Source organism: Muntiacus reevesi, chromosome 1 (assembly GCF_963930625.1).
Source record: "Muntiacus reevesi chromosome 1, mMunRee1.1, whole genome shotgun sequence".
NCBI classification, from domain to species: domain Eukaryota; kingdom Metazoa; phylum Chordata; class Mammalia; order Artiodactyla; family Cervidae; genus Muntiacus; species Muntiacus reevesi.
In genome coordinates, this window is record NC_089249.1 from 62066449 (window position 1) to 62087014 (window position 20566).

A 20566-nucleotide genomic window follows, 5' to 3' on the forward strand; every position below is an offset into this window, starting at 1 on the left:
TAAAACTCACCAACTCTCAACTTCACATATATTTTAAGATTAAATTTCAAAAGGCATGACATTGAGACTTTGATTGGAATTGCATTGACTTTATACAGTCAATTGGGAAGAAATTGTATCCTAACTATAATAATTTTCCCCAACAAAAGCACAGTTTATCTCTCCTGTTAGATGGGCTCTCTTTTATGTTTTTTCAATAATATTTATAACTTTCTTAAATCTCTGCATTACTTTTCATATAAATATACTTTTTTCTGGGTGGTCTGAGTTTTCCATTTTTAATATGAGTGTGTTTTCTTTAATTATTTTAGGCATATAGTAAAGCTCCTGGTTGAGGTAGAATGGTACCTGGTCACCTTCTCTAATTCTTGGAATAATTCTGATAGTTGCCATTTCAGTCTATTGGGTCTTCCATTTACTTTCACTCCATCTGAAAATAATTACACGTCTTTAAAAACGTCTTCCCTTCTAATACCCGCAGCGTGTGTGTGAGTAGCTGAGGCTGCCAGAGGCCTGTTTCTTGGTCATGCCCTATGCGATTTAAGGAGCGCTATTTCATGTCAGTCTACACTCGAGGCCCTGGAGACACGGAGAAGAGCAAGTCCCTTGCTGCTTAGATTCCGGGGCGACAGAGCCTAAAGAGATGTACTTTGTGGGGGTGCCTGCTCTGAATTTAAAAGCAGCATAAGGAAGCAGTGACAAGAAGGTCTATACATTAGAGGTGGAAACACCACTGATTTTCAGTCTTAATAAGGGTATTTTCTGCAGGTTTATGATCGATTCATACTAATAAAAACAAGTTAAAGAAGATACTTTGCATTATTAATCTGTCAAACCATCTAAAAACTAGATGGGCATCCAATCTATGGAATACACTTTGTGTTTATCCAGAGGATATTGGATTTTGTTTGCTCTATAATCAGTTAATACACATAAATCAGTTCCCTAAACTTGAGTTGCCTTTTGCTTCGAATTTAAGCCCGGAGCAGCAGGCTGCCGGGTACTCACCCTGTCTCGCCTGGAACCCTGTCCCTATGGTGCAATTTTCGTCTTTATCTTTGTTCTCTTGAGAATGGCTGAACGTCTTTCCCCGTGACGAATGACAGTTTGCACTTAAGCTCTGTGTCCATGGCCTCAGTTCTTCGTCCTCACTGGGGCTGGTCTGTTTATTTCATTGCTTTAAAAACCTGTCTTTGCATCAAGGATCCTTATTTTCTATCTGAGATCAGTCATGTACATCTTCCCAGCTTGTCCTACATCACTGTACTTTGTTTGTGGCATTTTTGCCGTACAGAGGTGGTTTTGCTTTTTATGTACTCAAGGCAATCCCCCACATTATAGCCAAACTCATCGCATTTCTTCTATACTGTTGGTTTGTCTGTTTTTCCTGTTTTTCCAGAGTTGGAATTTATCCTCATAGACGGTGTGAGAAATGGATCCAGTTTTCCATGTGGTCACCCAGTGCTTCTTCCCCCAATGGCTCAGCCGATGCAGGAGACACGGGTTGGATCCCTGAGTCAGGATGATCCCCTGGAAGAGGAGACGGCAACCTGCTCCAGTAATTTTTCTTGGAGAGCCCCATAAACAGAGGCGTCTGGGAGGCTAAATTCCACAGGGTCACACGTGGGTCAGATGACTGAGCGACAGAGCACACAGCACCCACCCGGGCCCTCAGTGCTGTTGACAAAGCCCATCTTTCCTCTGACGGAGCTGGCGTCCTCACCGCGGCCTCCGCGTTCCCATGCGGCTCTGTCTGTTTCTGGGTTTTCATTTCTCCCCCACTAGCCTGCCTGCTCCTGCACTGACACGTTACTCTTGTAATTACAGAGTCTGTTTAATATCTGACAGACTAGCCCTCCATCCACGGTGTCTTTATATCAGGGCTTTTTTGGCAGCTTTTTTTTTTTTTTTCCTGATGAACTTTGTAACCAACTTGCCTACTTCTAGAAACAAAAACTCCAAAGAGAAGCAGAACTTTATGTGACCCTAAGGAAAAAACTGACATTATCAGTAATTAAGATTTTCTATCCTAAAATAGTATCATTTTTCTATCTTTCAAGGTTACTTCTGTAGGATTGTTTCACACCTTCTTTTGCAAAAGTCATGCTAAATTACCTCATTTAGTCTAGTTTCCAGTGAGTACCGCAGAGAGGAGATAACGTGGACGCAGGCGGCTGCTGCTTGCTCTCATCAGAGAGGCGGTGTATGAAGCAAGGATGTTCTCAGCAGGGAGGGTTCACTTTGAAGCTCCAGCTTGCCACCCACCAGCTGCCCCACTGTGGGGAAGTTATTTGACCTCTCTGTACCTCTAGACCCTCTTCTATACGGTGGAATAATGCCTCCTCATTGTATTTCACTCTGTTTATTCTCACTGAGTCATTAACAGGATCTAATTTGCTTCCTAGTCATTGTCAAGTTCACATCCCCGTCCCCAGCCTTTTAAAGCCATGTTTTCAAAGGAGAAACTCTGCAAAGAACACAGTCAAAAATTTGGTCGTTTCCTTCCCAGCATAAAATGTATTCAACCTCCACACTGAAAGTTAAAAATAATAGACGATATTTTATGTTGGCATTTGATGCTCTATTATTTCGAGCCTTATTTCTGCAGGAGCAGGGACATGCATTTACATAATTGGGTTCTTATCTGAAGGAGACGGAGTTTGCGCGGACTTTGGAGGTTTACCTGCCGTTAGTAAAGACTTTCCCTTTTTCCAGTGTTTCAGGTAATGGCTCCCCCTAAATATGGCCAAGAAAGATATTTCAACACGTCTTCCCCTGTCATTCCCTACCTTTCCCTGTTTGTTCCCAGATGGGGTTCTTATTTGCCTTTAGGAGAAGAGAAGTGAAAAGCTAATGGTAGGTTTTATTTAGAATTATTTAGAATATGAAAATACTTTCATTAACTGTAACTTAATGGAAAACCTTTCACGTTTCACTCAACAAACACTTATCTGGAGCCAGCTCTGCACCTCTTTCCTGGCTGCGTGTGGGGATGGGGAGTTAACATGACAAAAGTGAGTGAAAGTGAAAGTCGCTCAGTTATATCCGACTCCTTGCGACCCAATGGTCACCCTCAGTCATTTTCTCCCCATCCTTCATCTGTCACGCTCTGTCTGCACGACGTCTGGCCTGCTGGCCTCCAGGACCAGCCACGGGCAGGACCGCCGCCTCTGCGTGGACGCTGACAGTAACCTTCCAGGGAAGAAATGAGCCAGTCTCAGAGGGTTCGGCCGGACAAGGGTGAGGGGGGCCCAAGGGGAGGCGCCCTGGGGGAGAAGTCGGGCCGGATGGAGGACTGGGAGGGGTGGCCTCGGAGCAGAGGGGCAGCTCACAACTCAGCCCCTCCCCAGACCGGAGGGAAGCCCGCCTGGTGGACTCCCTGGAGGTGGGGAGTGGGGCCCCGATGCCGGCCAGACCTGGGAGGGTGAAAAAGTTGCATTAAACAGCTGATTCATCAGGCAGACTGCAAGTATCACCACTCAGACCAAAGTGACTCCTGACCAGGGTGATCCAGGGAGGCTCTAGGCCCCTCCTGCTCACGTGTGAACTCAGGATGTGCTGAGGCCAACCTGTCCTCGCCCACGTGCTTCTGATAAAAGCGCCAGGATTGCAGCATCACATGGAGTTGTGCACAGGGGGACCGGGGCGGTGCCATCGGCTGTCCAGGCTGCCGGGCCCAGCAGAGACAGGATGCTCAGGTGACAGGTGGGCGGGGAGCAGGGAGTCACCTTAGCCCCTGCTTTATCCTTCCCCACCTTCGCTGTCTGCCAGACCACCCGGCCAAGATAGACCCCCAGATCTTCAACCTGAAAGCTTTTTGCGTGCACGCGTGCTAAGTCGCTTCAGCCCTGTTCCGCTCTGCGCCGCCCAATGGACGGCAGCCTGCCAGCCTCCTCTGCATACGTGGTGAGCTGCCGGGCCCTCCTCCAGGGGCTCTTCCCGACCCAGGGACGGAAATCAGGTCTCCTACGTCTCCTGCATTGGCAGGCGGGTTCTTTACCGCCAGGGCCACCTGGGAAGCCCAAACCTTTTGCACCTTTGTGTAAATATTCCGGTGTTGCACAAACATCGCAGGTGCGATGAGTACCTCTAAATAGGGGTGCTTCCTCCACGCTCACCCCAAATGCTGACAAGGTGCATCCAGGCTGCCTCCTGGCGTCTGAGCGTGCAGTCATCCTCCGCCCCGCGCTCCCTGGCTTCTCTCCAGTGTGGAGGCTGCGTGGTGGGAGATGGGGGCCCGGGGTCCCGAGGCCACAGGTGGGGCCAGCTCTGCCCCTTCCCCGGGCATGGCCAGACCACAGCCCTGGCGTTGCAGCTGTGGAAATGGCCCCTTTGGCCGTGATGGAGTTAACTAGTCGGATACAAGGACCGCACAATTCCTGCCTTACGGGCCCTGAAAGGTGGCAACTGTCCACTCTGGGTACGGAAAGCTGTCTGCCCCACCAGGGCAGGTCCCACGCGGCCGCTCAGGAAAGTCCAGGCTTCAGAGTCAAGAAGGCCGTGCCGTGCGTGTGGATCTGCGTGTGAGCGTGTGCACGCGTGTGTGTACGGGTGTGCGCGTGTTTGTGCACATAGGATGCACATGTCATGGCATCAGGCCTGTGGATGGATGTACTTAAACCAGCGATGCCCAGACACTTGAGACCGGGTCTCCCCAGCCTAGAAGCGCCTCTCAGGGGTGATGAAGTGTCTGTGCCCCGTTCAGGGTCTCTGTGGGTCGGCTGTGTGTCTGACATGGCCCTTAACAGGCAGTTCACCTGTTGGCAAAACTCAGGAATGTCACTTCTGTTTGTTAGGAAATGGAAATCAGATGGGAAGGAACCCTACGGCCTGTGGAACACTCTGGGGGAGAACCCACCGCATCCTTCGTGGGCACAATGGAATCTAGAGCTCACTGGGGAAGACGGAAGAGACAGGCCCGTTCACTCCGTGCTGCTCATTCTCCTCGCCCCAGGGTGTCCCAGACCAGCGGCTGGCGCCGGAAGAGACCAGCTCCTGGAAGAACGTGAGCACGGGGCACAGGTGAGGGGTGGGGGGACACGGGGGAGGGCGGGCAGCCCCCAGGGAAGTGGTTTCAGCAATCAGATCTCTGTTTCCTCCCTGGAATCCGTTGAGCCTGTGTGTGTGCATGTGTGTACCTGTGTGCGTGCAAGAGTCTGAGAGAGAGGCCTGCTGAGCCTTCTCTTCATCTTAAGAGGCTCAGATCCTGGCATGGAAGTCCAGTTTCACCAGCTGGATTTGAAGTTCGCACTGCTAGGTTGCCCCCAAACCCCGCCCCGTCTGACTCAGGGCCGGACCCAACCCTGGAGGGCTTGGGATGCTTGGGATGCCTGCCTGCCCCCAGGCCCTTGCACACCCGGCCCCAGGCCTGGGCAGAGAAGAGCTGGCCTCACTGGATGCCTGGACCCTCACGGGCCCTCCCGGGGAAGGAGGGAATGATGGTTCTCAACGCCTCTAGGGACCAGACCTGCGCTGACCGGCCTCTGCCGTCTTCCCGGCTGGCCAGGAGACAGAGGGAACCCGCTTCTGTGAAGATGGCCCACGGCTCTGCCTTCTCTCCAGGACCTGGTCCTGAGTCACTGCAGGACAGGACAATGAATCTGAGAGATGAGGCATTGAGGCTTGGAAAACTGCTTTAATCGAGGATCCAGATGACCGAGAAGACGGCAGGTTAGCACCTCAAAATAACCGTCTTATTGGGGTCTGGATGCCAGGTTCTTTTACAGATCAGAGATGGGGGAGGTGAGGAAGTGGAGTAAAAAGGCCATTAATCTTGCCAACATCTCCCGGAATGGCACGTCTCAGGCAGGGGATGTGTTGATTCCTTCCTTCCGGCCGTCCACAGGTGGAGCGGGTTCTGAACAAGGCACTTTAGTGTACAGTCAGGCAGAGGGGCAGGGCTCTCTGAGGCAGGCCATTCTGTATGATCATAGTAACAAGAGCAACGCAAAGCAAGTCAAATAACAGTTCCGACATGGAGTCCAAACTGGCTTCCTCTCTGCAAACCTCCGGTCTCGGGCTGAGAGCCAGGCTGGTCCTGGGGAGAGCCCCGTGGCCGGCCCTGCAGTGGACAAGCCGGGAAGTGGACTTCTGGGAGCTCAGTGGCCGCAGAGGTCAAGGTCGGGTCCAGTGCGGCCGGGCCCTGGGCAGGCCCTTGTCCAGCCCCCTCCGTTAGTGGGCAGTGAGCCCTGCGTGCTCACTCCCGGGACCCCATGAGCCAGAGCGGAAATGCCCGCCTGTCCAGAGCCCTCAGGAGCAGAGGGTGGGCAGTGCCCTTGCCCTCTCTTAGGGGAGGCCTCTGGGGACCCCAGTCAGGGTGTCCCCCACTCCTCGCCCTGGTGAGGACCAGCCCGCAGGACAGAGGTCCTCTCTGGTCCCTCTGATGACCCAGGCAGCTGTGCTGGGTCCAGATTCCGGAGAGCCTCAGCGATCCTGGAAGCGAGAATTCCCCAGGGCGTGGGACAGACCCCGACCATGGGTTCTGCTTCGGCCAACGCTGCCTGTGGTTTAGACGTATCCCCTGAGGTGAAGTTCTCGGAGGGAGGAGAGGAGAGGGTGCTCAGCCCACCGGGAGGGGCCACCTCCTTCCTCTGCCCCCAAGGACGCCCTGGGGCCGGGCGCAGGGCAGGGAGGGGCCTCAGAGAAGTGCCCTGGGGGTGGGACGTGCCTGCTGGAGGAGGGGCCAGCCTGGTGGGGCTCAGGTGCTGCTCCTTGCCAAACTTCCTGGGGCTGCTGTAACGAGGCACCACAGCTGGGGCTTGAAGCCCCTTCCCCCACAGCCTGAGGCCCGAGTCCAGGGCCAAGTGTGTGCAGGACTGCGCTCCCTCCACCCGCAGGGGCGGTCCTTCCCATCTCCTCCAGCCTCCAGTGGCCGGCATCCCTTGGCTTGTGGCCACACCCTCCTGTCTTCACCTCCCTCCACCCAAGCCCCTCCTCGGTCCCGACAAGGACACTGGGCATCGGGTTCAGGGCTCCTCCTGACCTGAGATGGCCTCACCCCAGAGCCTTCACTGGATTACATCTGCAAACCCCTTTTTTCAAACAAAACCACCTTTACAGGTTTTCGGGGGGACGTGTCTTTGGGGACCACCACTCTTTGTGCACCTTGACAGAGCCAGTCGGTCCTGCGTCCTGGCTGCTCCCCGCCCTGGAAAGGGCCAAGAGCAGTGTCCCAGGCCAGCTCACGGGCGGGGACTGTCCCCAGCAAGGGGCTAGTGAGCTTCTCTGTCTGCGAGCCTTCCCCAGAGGGTTCTGGGTGTTCCGGGAAGTCCCGTTGTCGGCAGCGGGATTCCAGGGGGTCCTGGGGGCTGCACTGCGCCTTCTTGTCCTCGGGGAAGTTCCCCACTGAGGGACCAGGGGTATGGGGGTCCTGGCATCTGGGGGAGGGGCTCCCGGGGTGTGTGTCCTCCAGATGGTGCTTGTCACAGCTCCTGACGTGCTAAGGACAGGCTCCCGCCCAGCTTTGGACAGAGACCCATTCAGGACACACCTGGAGAATAGTGCCCTTGGATAGGGTCACCTGCAAGCCACCCCATAGGTCTGACAGGAGATAATTAAGACCTTAAACCCTCAGCCTCTGTGTCCACATTAGCGTTAGACATTTTGTGTGTTTTACCATCTTGTTTTCAGAGAGTGGCGTCAGGGGAGTCTCTGATTTCCCGTCCGGGTCCTCCTGCAACGGCCTCGCAGCTCTGGCTCCAGAGCACTTTTATTGCTTCTCAGCCTCCCTCTGTCCCGGGAGTCTGACAATTGCATTACCCCCGCCGGAGACCCGATCTTATTGTTCTTTTCTGAGCAGTGCGTTCTGTGCTGGAGGTTTGAGAGCTCCCGGCCAGGGCGAGGGCCCAGGTTGTCTCCAGGGACCCTGCGTTGAGGGGGCGCAGGTTTGGAAGAGCCCCAACCCCACAGTATAGAGACCAGCAGCTCCAAACCTGGGCCAGCCCTCAGCAGAGGGGACGGAGGTCGCTCTCCAGCTCCTCTTAGAGCCCGAGGAGGCCGCTCTGCCTGGAGTCTCCTGGGGTGGGGGGCGGCGTCTCCCCACGGCCCGTGGGGGATGTTCTCCGGGTGATGAGGTGGGGTGATTTGCAGATTTCAGGCCGGGGGCTCTGGGGCTGAGCCGCTCCTCTCTGACTTCGATTGTCCTGGATGGAGGGCATCCCATCAGCAGACGCTTTGGTGAAAGCCTGCTTCGTGATCGCTGACAGCCCTTGGGGCCTTCCTGCATAGCCAGGGCAGACCCCGCTGCGGGCCGGGGAGGGGCTCTCCTGGGGGCCGTGGGTCAGGCAGGGGTGGCCCTCATCTGTCCCTCTGGGGTCCCCGGACGGCGGGCTGGGCTGCTGCAGCCATTAGTCACCGTGGTCTCCGCAGGGCCGGGGCTTCTCTCTGAGATGCAGACCGTCCACAGGGCTGGTCGCACCAGCTCGGCTGGTCCCGGGCTGGGTCAGGGCCCACAGGCACCTCTCCTTCCCCTCCTCGAGCGCAGAGGTGGCCGGTCTGGTTCTCTTTCTCTGCCTCATGCTGGCGCTTCACCTTCTGCCCTTCTCGGGGCTTCCCAGAGTATAAGCAGTGTGTGGGGGTCAGGAAGACTTGGGGGTTGGCTTCCCCGGGAGGCCGTCATCTCTACCCGGCCTGGGGCTTACTGTCCCCTCCGGGACCAAGGGCCGCTCACTGACCACACAGCATGGGAAAGCTCTTTGCTAGCTAACCCCTGGCCCGTCAGCCATACACACAACATGGACAGGCTTGTATGGGTGTGTGCACGCACAAGTTCTCATGCAGGCACATATACACATGTGCACACACATGCACACGCACACTTACATGAGTGTGCACATGCACACACACAGAAACACACATGCACATATGTGTAAGCGCACACAGGTGCACCCGGGGGTCAGGAAGGTCAGCTGCAGGAGCCAGGCATCCAGGGTGGGGACAGGCAGTCGCCATTCGCTCTGACCCCAGGTGCCATAAAGCAGAGGTCTGATGCCGGCACCCTGGGGAGCCTCTGGGGTGGCAGGGGGTGAGGAGGGGGTCAAGGGTCAAGGGTGGGAGAGGGGTGAGCCCGCATGCTGCCCACTGGTGGTTTTCCAGAGCCCGCCCCTGGACGACTCCCGTCCACCAAGTGACCCTGGGAACTGTGACTCGGGGGACGTTCCTGTCCCCAGGCTGGCGCTCTCGCACCAGGAGAAGTCGATCCCCACAAGGCCCGCCTCGCCCGCTCTGCCCCGGGTTCCCCGCCCCTCCCGCAGGCAACCTCAGGCCCTGGAGGTGCCTTAGGGCCTCTGCTCTCTCGCCGTCCCCCCAGGGCCATTTCCTCCCGTTGTTGGCACATCCACGCCATCCTTCATCCATCAACATCCACCCTCTGGGAAGGCCCCCCTCACCTGTCCAGGCCTGGAACTTAGCCGCAGCCCTCCCGTTTCCGCTCCCCTCACCACACCCCTCCCTTCGCCCCCACTGACCATGGTACAGAGTTGCGGGCTCTCTGCGTCACTTCTTCACGGCCTGCCCCTCCTCTGGAAGGGAACCCTCGCTGTGTGCTGGGTTTGGCCCTTTATGCTCTCTGCCGGGCCCCCGCCCCGAGCAGGGCTGGTGAGACCTCCAGAGGTGGGGAGGAAGGAGGGAAGGGGCGGGAGAAGCTAAGGCTGGTGGGCACCTGGGGGCCAGGTACCGCTCAGACACTGCTGTTCGTGATGCGGGTCCCTGGAGCCGACACAGCCCAGGCCTCGGTGCCGACTGTGAGTGGGTCCCTGCCTGCCCGACCCGGAGCCCAGCCCAGGATCGAGAGCCTCAGTGAACCGGCCACTCTGCCAGCCCGCCGTCTGGGATGGGAGGGGTGGGCATGCTCCCCAGGCGCAAAGGATAACTTCGTAAAGCGGAATCTAATTAAAGAGCAGACAGCGTTTAAAGCCAGTTTGAAGTGAATGAATGCCCTCCCCCACCTCGCATTTTACCAGCCAGGATGCTGTACCTTCCAAATCCACTTTACCCCGGTTGGAACAGCCCCACTCTGAGGAAATGGCTTAATCGGATTCCTCGGTCCCTCCCAGACTGGAGGAGGGGTGGTGTGCTTATTTTCCAGACTTGCCAGACTGTATGGAAACAGACAGATGTACCTGCACCAACGCGGCGTCTGTTTGGGGCCAGGATTGAACATAATCTCCTATTTTAGGGTGCCTGGCCAGACTCCTCTCCCCGCACCCCAAGTGCCAAGTTTTTGCATGTGCAGTTGATGCTAGAGTTAGCAGTTGTTCTCCTGTGAGGCTGTGATTTCAAGCCTTAGATTTCTGCAGAGAAAGAGGCTTGAAGATGCCGCCTTTGTGGGTGGTGGATCTATCTGTACATCTCACGCCACATGGGTTCCCCCCGGGCGTGGCTGGCTGCTGGGAATGGTGAGTGGATAAGAGCTCTCCTTTCAGGGGGCCCCAGGAAGAGCGTTTCACAGTCATTGCCTCATTGAACACCTGCACCCATCTTTCGTGAGCATCACCTCTACAAACAGATGTAAACACTGAGATTTTGGAGAAGTCTGGTAAACGGCTGAGTGCAAGGAACTGCTCTGTGGGATTCTAACCTTTCTTAAAATTTTATTTATTCATTTGTCTGCATGGGATTTTGGTTGTGGCCTGTGGGCTTACTTGCCCCCCGGCATGTGGGATCTTAGTCCCCAGACCAGGGATCGAACCTGTGTCCCCTGCATTGGAAGGCAGATTCTTAACCCCTGGACCATGAGTGTAGTCTTAGAACTTGAATGTCACTGACCTTAACCATCTGCTCCTCTGCCTCCTAGAAAGGACAGGAGCTCCATGTCAGATGTTTGATTTGAAGTGACTTATTTCCTCATTTCTAGATAAGATAATAAACTCACTGATGATACGCTGTTGGAGGCTGACAGCCTAGGGAGAGTCCCCTGCGCCCTCACCACTGAGGACGGCTGGCCTGGCTTGCCTGTGGCTAGGAGCCCGTGTACGGAGGCTGACATGTCTATGGGTCCCGGGCAAAGGGCTCAGAGCCGAGTCATCTGCAGTGATGAGGGCAGATGACACCTGAGGGTGTGAAGCCCCTCTGCCCGAAGAGGAGGGTGGATTTGACCAGTTGGCCCTAGTTGGTTACCATCTCCATCTGGGGCAACAAAGGATAACCCAAAGGCCACATCCAGGCCTCTGCTTGTTATTAATAAAGCTTTATTGGCAAACAACCTTGTCCGTTTGTTTCCTCATTATCTATGGCTTCTTATGCGCTAAAACGGCAGAGCTGAGTGAGCGTCATGGAGACCACACAGCCCGTGAAGCCTGAAATACTTACATCCTGCCTCTTTACAGGATTATCTGATCTCTGTAGAATTAACCGATGAGCTTGGATGGCATCGCGACTCAATGCACATGAGTCTGAGCAAACCCCAGGAGATGGTGAAGGACAGGGAAGTCTGGCCCATGGGGTCGCAGTGTTGGACACGACTTAGAATTAACCCTTTTATCCTTTAATATGTGGTATTCCCTGGTGGTTCAGCGGTAAAGAGTCTGCCTGCAATGCAGGAGATACAATTTCAGTCGCTGGGTTGGGAAGATCCCCAGAAGAAGGAAATGGCTGCCCACTCCAGTACACCTGCTTGGGAAGTCCCGTGGACGGAGGAGGCTGGCGGGCTACAGTCCACGGGGTCACAAAGTGTCAGGCACGACTTAACAGCTAAGAGCACTCATTTAATATGTACTTTGCAAGGCAACTGTGTCAACCCCTGGTCCCCACTGGGTACCTACCACCTTAAGAGAAAACGCCACACCTGTCAGCCTTGGGTCCCCAGACCCACCCCAGGTCAACGGTTGCTGAGCAAAGGCTAAGCTGATCCCGTGAATGAGGAAACTAAAGAGCAGAGGGTCTTCCCAGGGAGGATCAGCTCGTTTCTCCTGGGTTAGAAAGCGGCAGGCCCGGCCTCAGCGATGCCCCTCACCCGGGCAGGTGGTGAGAGCTGCTCTCCTCCACCCCTGGGCCAGGTCCACAAAAGCTCGGCCCGGCTCCTGTGCGGTCCCGCAGGGCCTGACTCCCACACGGCCTGACTCTGCCCCGTCCCTCCAGGGCTCCCAGCGCAGAGTGAGAAAGAGGCGGCCCAGGGGAGCTGCAGGGCGAGGCATGGAGAAGGTGGCCGCCCTCAGACCCCGGCATCCGAGAGCAGGGCGCCTGCACAGGCATCAGCAAGGGGCTCAGGCTGGCAGAGACACGGCCGTCCCGCTGGGACCTGTGTGACCTGATGCTCGCCCAGAATCCCCCAGGACACTGGGTCCCTGGTCTTGTTTTTCAGGGACCCCTCCAGTTTAAGGTCACAGACATGCTACAGTGACGAAGACCCCCTCTGTCCATAAAGCACCCAGGGAATCGGGTTTCTAACAGCGCTCTGGACAGGGCTTTAGATGGTTTCTGCCTGTTGTTTAATTACTTGATTGTGTTTGATTTTATTCACAAAATAATTAGCCTACTAAGCATCTAATTACTGCTAAAGCACGCACTACCCAGATCAGCCGGCTGCACCTCCACGAGATTAGCAAACATTGTTGCTGGGTCTCCGGATGCAATAACAGTTTGAAATGAGTTATTTTCTTTCGATAAGGCGGCTCCGGATTTATCTGGGCCCTCATAGCAGACCACGCATTGTTTGTCCCTGTTACAGCTTCAGTCCGCCCGGTTCCTTTGAAAGACAACAATGTTTCCAATTGAAAGTGACTCAGGAAACAATAACTCCCTGCTCAAGGTCAAAGCTCCCCTCTAATCCCAAGTAAACAGGGTGAATCTTTTATCTCCAGCTGCTGGGAGATTAGGGCAGCCTCATTCCCTTCCGTTTATTAAAGGTGCGGATCCCAGTGTCTGCGGCAGATACGGGCGGGAAGGCTAATTAGAGAGATGGGCAGATAAATTGGATGGTTTATAATTTATCTAATCGTGAAGTCAACTTTGCCCCAGGCCTGCCGTGTGCACTGGGAGCAATTTCTATCTGCAGTGTGCTCTGATGATCCGGGAAAGGGAGCCTCCGCCGGCTGCTCCCTGGCGGGTGGCTCCAGAAAGCTTCTGTCTGCAGCTGAGAGGACGTCGTGTCTCCATCAGACTGACTGCAGAGAGGACAGCAGCCATGTCCTGGGGTCTGGCCTTGGGCCCACAACCTGGCCTCGTGGAGGCCCACTTTAAAACACGTGGTGGAGATTTCATGGAAAAACGCATCTCAAGTGTTTTGCAGGCTGCCCGACACCATCCTGGCTGCCCGACACCATCCTGGCTGCCCGGCACCATCCTGGCTGCTCGACACCATCCTGGCTGTGCAGCTACCCTGGGGGAGGAAGCAGGGGTGTCCTGCCCCTCAGGACCCCCTTCTGTTCCCTGCTGGGAGCATGGCCTGGGGGCTAGCCCACCCTCGAGAGGGTGGCATCACCCAGGAGCTGGAGGGCACTTATTTGTCTGGAAGGTGAGACCCCAGGACCAGCAGGCTGCAGCCGTGCTCCCCATCCCCACCCCGCCCATGTGCCCTGCAAGGATTCAGAACAAGCTGAGTCCATGGATTTGGCGACTGCGGTGTTTCTCTTCCTCCTACAAGAGAAATGATGCGCCCTCACCCCACCCCAGCCCGGCCCCCAGCCCGGCCCCAGGCAAGCGGAGCACAGCGACTGCTTGCGTGCTGAGGGGGAGCTTTTCCCTTGAGAAGATAAATCACTCTGATAGACCTGTTTTTATCATCTGCCAATTGTGTAAAACCCTTTTCAATTTTGGGGGAGAAAAGCCAGAGCTGCTGAAAAATCAATCAGGAGATGAGGTCTCTTTGGAAGGAGGAATCATCAAGGGCCAGACGGCAGCCTGTAGAGACTCGGCACCCAGGCCTGGGGAGGGGCTCCAGGCGGGGAGGGGGCCCCGCGTCCCAGGCAGCCAGGCGGGGGGCGGGGAGGGGCCGGGCAGGCTGGGCAGCTCCCGGCAGACCCCAGAAAGGCCAGAGCCTTGGCTGCCAGGACAGGTGCGTGGGGAGCTGGCCACACGGGGGCTCTGCGCCCCCTCTTCAGTGGGGTCTGCCTTACCCGCCGCACCTGGGGTGGCTGCATCTGGGGGGAAGGAGGGAGAGGGGAGGCAGGAAGATGGCGGTGGGCCGGTGTCTGCTTCTCCCCCCACCCAGGCGCCATGGAGGGTCTCTGTCTCTCTGCCAGACTGCGTGGGAGACGCTTGCGCTTGGGCATCTGGCCTGTGATGGGGCCGAGAGCCCAGAGCAGCTGGCTCACTCCACCCAGGCTGTCGGGGAGCAGGACCGCGGCTCCCTGCCAGTGCCGGGCCAGGAGGACTTGCCGCTGTCCGATGCTGGGGGGTGGGCTGGGCTGTGAGCCATGAGGGGATGGCCTGGCAGTCAGCTCAGGGTTTGGGGGAAGCCTGGGGAGAGTCCTCCAGAATCCTGCAACCTAGACAGAGTAACGGTCCCAGCCCCAGGCTCAGAGAAGCAGGGTCCTTGGAGCCACCTGAGGGGTTGGAGAACCGTGCTCTGCTGAGCCTGGCAGCAGCTGGGGGCTCTGGGCAGAGGGGATGCTGGAGACCAGATGTACCCAGACCTTGGGCCCGGCCTGCAAGTTCTGAGTGATGCTCTGGGTGAACCTCATGTCCAGGCCTCATGCAAGGCTCTCCCCATGTTCCCAGATTCCTAGACTGCAAACACCCCTGAGATTTGGCACTGATTCTACCTGGGGCTCAAAATGAACCCAGGGAAATCCTGACATGAGGTATGGACATCCAGTGTGGACCATGAGAGTGGGTAAGGATCAATCCAGGCACTGGTATTAGGCACTGGCCATGGGGTACTAGTACCTGGTGTTAAGTACTGAACATTGAGTATGAGCACTGCATACTGGGTATTGAGCACTAGGTACTGAGTACTGGGTATGAGTACGGAGCATCTGGGTGCTGAGCACTGGGCATTGGATATTGAGCAGTAGGTACTGAGTACTGGATACTGGGTACCTGGTACTGAGCACTGATGAGTACTGATCACTGGGTACTGGGTACTGAGCACTAGGTAATGAGTGCTGGGTATGGGTACTGAACACTGGGTACAGGTACTGAGCATCTGGGTGCTGAGCACTGGGCATTGGATATTGAGCAGTAGGTGCTGAGTACTGGATACTGGGTGCCTGGTACTGAGCACTGGTATGAGTACTGAGCACTGGGTACTGGGTATTGAGCACTAGGCACTGAGTGCTGGGTATGGGTACTGAGCATTGGGTGTTAGGTACTGAGCACCTGGGTACTGGGCCCTGCACCCTGACACCTGGTGCAGCAAGGCCAACCCTGACCCCAGACATCCTGCCCTCTCTGCTTTGAGGAGGGGGCAGGGTGGGAAGGTCGGGGGTGCTCGGCCCTGAGGGGCCTGTGACCCTCTGGGCAGAGCACGGCTCACGAGCCCCCCGGGGCCCCCAGGCTCCTGTGCTCGGGGCTGGGCTCCCCCGCGTATCCCAGGAGGCGGCGGCGGGGAGGACTCACCTGACTGCTGCTGGCTGTCCTCACTGGAGCCCCAGGCGTCCCCGCCCAGACCCCGCCTTGGTCAGCACATCCCCTTCCGGGCCAGCCTTCTCCTCTGGGTGGAAGCGCAGGTGGGGTGCAGCTGTGCCCCAACCTCAGTCCGCGGACCTCCGGGCCCAGCAGGGCCGCCCTCCACCCCCGACAAGGCCTTGGCTGCCCCAGGTCGGCTTCCCCTCCCCTCCTATGTGACACCCAGCAGGACACGTGGCCGCCCCGTGCCTCAGTTTCCCCATCTGTAAATGAGGGTAGAGCTGGCTCCCTGTGTGGGCAAGACGACACGAGCAAGCATACATCGGAGTAAAGCGCCCGGCATCTGAGGGCTCCACATGCTGCCGCCGCTGAGTGGCTCAGCGTGTCCGACTCTCTGCAGCCCCACGGACCGCAGCCCTGGGTATTGGCCCCTCTGCCCACGGGGTTCTCCAGGCACGAATACTGGAGTGGGTTGCTCTTTCCTTCGCCAGGGATCTTCCCGACCCACTTTACATGATCACAAAGCAAAGGTAAATTGACATGAAAGACAATTCTAAAAAGCATAAGGTGAAAGAAACGAACCCATGTATGTTGTTAACCTAGAAGCTGAACTGTATGGAAGGAACTCTTACGTGACTTCTAGACAATAAGTGATGGGTCATTCTTAGTGGGAAAGAGACTGGGCCTGAAAATACTTTAACCCTGCTTTCAGAAAAGAGATTGTTAGCAAAGCCTCTGTGCTGGCATGCTGGTGTCGACAGGTGAAAAGATGGAGCCATTTGAATATCAGAGGGAATAGTGACACTCCGTTAAAACACATTAAATATGTGAAATACAGGATGTCACAATGACCTCCCCCCCAAAGCTGGTTGGTTTAAGGGAAAATCCGAGAATAGACCTGTTACTCAAAAAACTGGCAATGAAGGGGCAGGACTCGGGCACTTAGCCCAATTTTCCGCACAAGGAGTCGAGGAGGGAAGTGCAGCTGTGCCGTGAGCAGAGATGACGGAACCGAAGCCAGGCTCTGCCGCCCACGGGCGGTCAGTCCAGGCGGTGAGCAAGGAGCCCCCGGGGGACTGAAGAGTTTGCGGACGCTGGCCCGTCTTTCTGTAGATTCCACGAGTGCGTGTGTGAGTGTGTGTGTGAGTGCGTGTAGGTGTATGAGTGTGTGTATGTGTGTGCGTGTGTATGAGTGTATGAGTGTGTGCATGTATGACTGTATGAGTGTGTGCGCATGTGTATATGAGTGTGTGCACATGTGTGTGTGCATGTGTGTGTGTGTGCGTATGAGTGTGTGCGAGTGTATGTGTGTTTAGTGAAACATGGATTGTCACCTGGTGGTTGCAGTGTGTGTGTGTGTATGAGTGTGTGCATGTAAAAGTGTGTGTGCACATGTGTGTATGAGTGTGTGAGTGTGTTTAGTGAAACAACATGGATTGTCACCTGGTGGCTGCAGTGGGTGTGTGTGTATGAGTGTGTGCGTGTGTGTGTGTGTGCGTGTGTGCATGTGTATGTGTGTGCATATGACTGCGTGTGTGTGTGCATGTGTTAGTGTGTGCATGTGTGTATGAGTGTGTGTGTATGTGTGTGTGTGCGTGTCAGTGTGTGTGTGCATATCAGTGTGTGTGTGTATCAGTGTGTGCACATGGGTGTGTGTGCGTGTGTGTGCAATCATGAAATTAATGCTGCCCACCCCACTCACCTCACCTCCCCCAGCCGCACGCTGTCTGGCCACCACGGCTTGTGGAAGGTGCACAGCGGGACAGCCGTGACCCGCCAAGCAGCGTCGAAACAGAGGAGCCCAGGTCTCTGCGTGCCGCCCGGGGCCACACAGACTGTGGGGCGGGCGTGTGCAGCCCTCCCTCGCGTCCATCCTTCCGCAGACCCTGAGGTGGGGGGCTGGCGAGGCGCCCGTCAGCACCTCCTACGCCCGCGTGATTATTCACCGACCCCCCCCCCCCCCCCCCGCCCAGAGGCATCGCATTCGGGCTCCATCTGTCGTGAGCAGCACACGTAGACCCAACTCTCTAAGAAACAGTGTCTAGGGCTTCCCCGGTGGTCCAGACCTGAGTGCCCTGCTTCCACCGCAGGGGCCCGGGTTCAGTCCCTGGTTGGGGAACTAATATCCCGCATGCCATGTGGTTCAGCCAATAAATAACTTCTATCTGCTTAAAAAAAAGAAATAGTGTCTGACGCATGGTGTGAAGGATAACACAGAGATGATGGACATCTGGTTATGGAAAATGGGTTTCAGTCAGAGGATTAAGCTGCTAACAACATAGGAATTACTGTTTTATTTTCACTGAGAGCGTTTCCGAGCAGGAAGTGTCCTTGATTCCCCTGCTCGCTGCACAGGCTGGTTTGCAGGTGCATCCGCCCTGCACGGTGGGCGAGCCTCGGCGGAACCTCGGCTCCTGAGAGCCGTGCTGGGTCCCGGGAAGGCGCCCTGCGTGGCTTGGCGGCCCTTCCCTTCCTCCCTCTTTATTTTCTCTGAGAGCACGGCTCTCATCTGAGTGCTCGGTCACTTCTCTCTACGAAAATCTCCAAGCTCTGGTCTGACAAGATGAAACGATGACCCGGCCCCTCCTCAAAACCGGGGGAGCTTATTTCCACCCAAACACGCCAGTGCCAGGCCTTCTCAGGGCTTACCGTGATGACTCTCTTCTTGTGTCTGGGGTGAGACTCCACCTCTCCCCACAGCTGCAGTTCTCCTGAAACTCCTGACCTTGGTCGCAGCTAACAGTTCCGGAGATCAGGCCTGCTCCCAGATACTCGGAGGGACCCATGCCATCCTGTGACGACTGACAAGAAGTCGCCGCGTCACACCGTCTACAGAGCAGGAAACCTGGTGCAGATCAGAGGGGCAGGGCTGGCCCCGGGCCGGCTGTCCGCAGGGTCCTGCTGGCGGAGCCCCACCGCGCCCCCCGCCCCACGCTGACCTCCGCCCGCGGGGGCCGTGCCAGCCTGGGGAGCAGAGCAGGACTGCCTCGAGGCCAGGAGGCAGTCAGTGCCTCTGGCTCCTGTCTGGCCCACCCACCCCCAAGGGCTGCGCTGGCCCGTCCTTCCACCTGGGACTCTGGCCCGTGACCTCACCTCTCGCCGCTTCCAGTGCTCACCTGTGCCCCTTCTCCTGGGTCAGGGTGAGGCCCCACGGCCTGGCCCGGATGGACTGACCACGCCAGGCTCAGCACGGCAACAGCCGCTGGACCCCGGGGCCTTCTGGGCAGCTCCTGTAGCCAGCACAGATTCTGCCCCAAGGACGTGTTCCTCTGAAACTCAGCTGAGTTCCCCTGCTCCGCTGAGGTCAAAGCCTGAGGTCGCGCCTCTCTGCCGTCCACACGGCCCACAGCACCGGATGCCTCATCCGTCAGCCTGGCTCTACCCTCACCTCCTGCTCACCTCTCCTGCGCCATCAGGCCTGCGATGGATGGGATGCCAAGAGCTGCCCGTCTCGGGCACGTCGGGCGGGGACCACTCACGGGGCCGGCTGTCTGGGGCCATTAATCAGCCCTCTAATGAGGGCAGTCGGCTTCTCCTCTGCTGCTTCTCAAGGGCACAGATGTGCAGTGGGCTCGGCGGCTCCCAGGCTGGATCCCGGGAGGGGGAATGACGGGGCGGGGACGCGGGGACGGCCCGGAGCAGCATGGCCACCCGGCTGGCAGGGCCGCCTCTCAGCAGGCTCCCCGGCAGCACAGACTGGGGGACACGTGGGTGGACCCAGCACCGGGCCAGCTAAGTCCTGGGACGCAGGGGTCCCCTGGGAGGGGAGACCGCCCCCTTCCTAGTCCAGGACGGGTCCTGGCCCATCCCTGTGTGTGTGGACAGAGGGGGCCATCTCCTGGGGACGGGCTCCAACCCCCACCCTGGGGAGCGGCGGGGACCACCCTCCGGGGCTGTCCGGCGCCCCACCCAAGGTCACACCCTCCTCTTCCACAGGTACCAGTGTCCCAGGCGGCGGGAGCAGGGCCCCACGGGCAGAACCGCACAGAAACGCTCTCACAGCTCGGGAGCCTAGAAACCCGCCCTCGCTTCTGCAAGCCAGCCCCAGAGGCTCGGGGGGAAGCTGTCCTGACGTCCTCTGCTGGCTGGCCCTCTGCCCGCTCTGCCCTGAGCCCACCCGGCGGTTTCCTGGGCCCACACCCCGGGCCGGGCAGGATGCAAGCGCAGGCAGAGCCTGGCCGGCGGGAGGCTGGGGACGGGCCCGCGTGTGTGAGGTGCGGGGCACCCACGGGGGCGGGCGAGGGCCTTCGGTCCGAGGGACGGCGGGGCCCGGGGCACCGAGCTGTCCTGGGCGACGTGGTCAAGGCAGAAGGAAGACTGGCGAGGCGGGTGAGCTCCGGGTGCGGAGGGGCTGGGGCGCCCCCGGGGTCCGCGGCTGGGCGGGGGCAGGCCGGCCGCGCTGCGTCCTCCCCGCGGAAGGGTCCTCGCTGCGCTCGGAGGCGTCCCCACTGCTGAGCAGCCGGCTCACCGCCCCGGGGGCTCATTTAGCTGTTTCTGCAGGCTGTCTGGGGGTGAGAGGAGGCAGATGAAATTAAGATACGAACATAATCAAATCACCTGCGCGCGCCGCCGGCGCCCGCCCCCTCGCCCTCCCCGCCGCCCCGAGCGCAGACAGCAGAGCTGGAGCCCGCGCTGTCCGGCTCGGCCTGGGGGGCGCTTTGGTTTGGTGTCAATCGCCTGCTTTTCTGTGCGATTTCGCCTCCAGCTGAGAGACCACCGCAGACCCCACGTTCGTTCCTTAGGATCCCAGGCCGAGCACCGCCGCTCCGACCAGCACTGCGCCCGCCCCCACTCTGAGTGTTTCCGGGAGAAACCCCCTCCTCTCTGCCCGGGACACCGGCCCGTCCACGTCCTTACAGCTCGTGCTCTGAGCCTAACGTGCAAGGGGGCGGGGGGAGCCTGGGAGGTGAGTGGCAGCGGCTGACGAGGTCGTGACCTGATCGCTCCTGCTGACCCCCCTGCCCCCCCGGGGAGACTTGCCCAGAAGCCTCAGGAGAATCTTGGCAAAGCACGCCGGCTGCCTTGGCGTCTGGACTCAGCTACTGGAGGCAGAGCTGCCTCT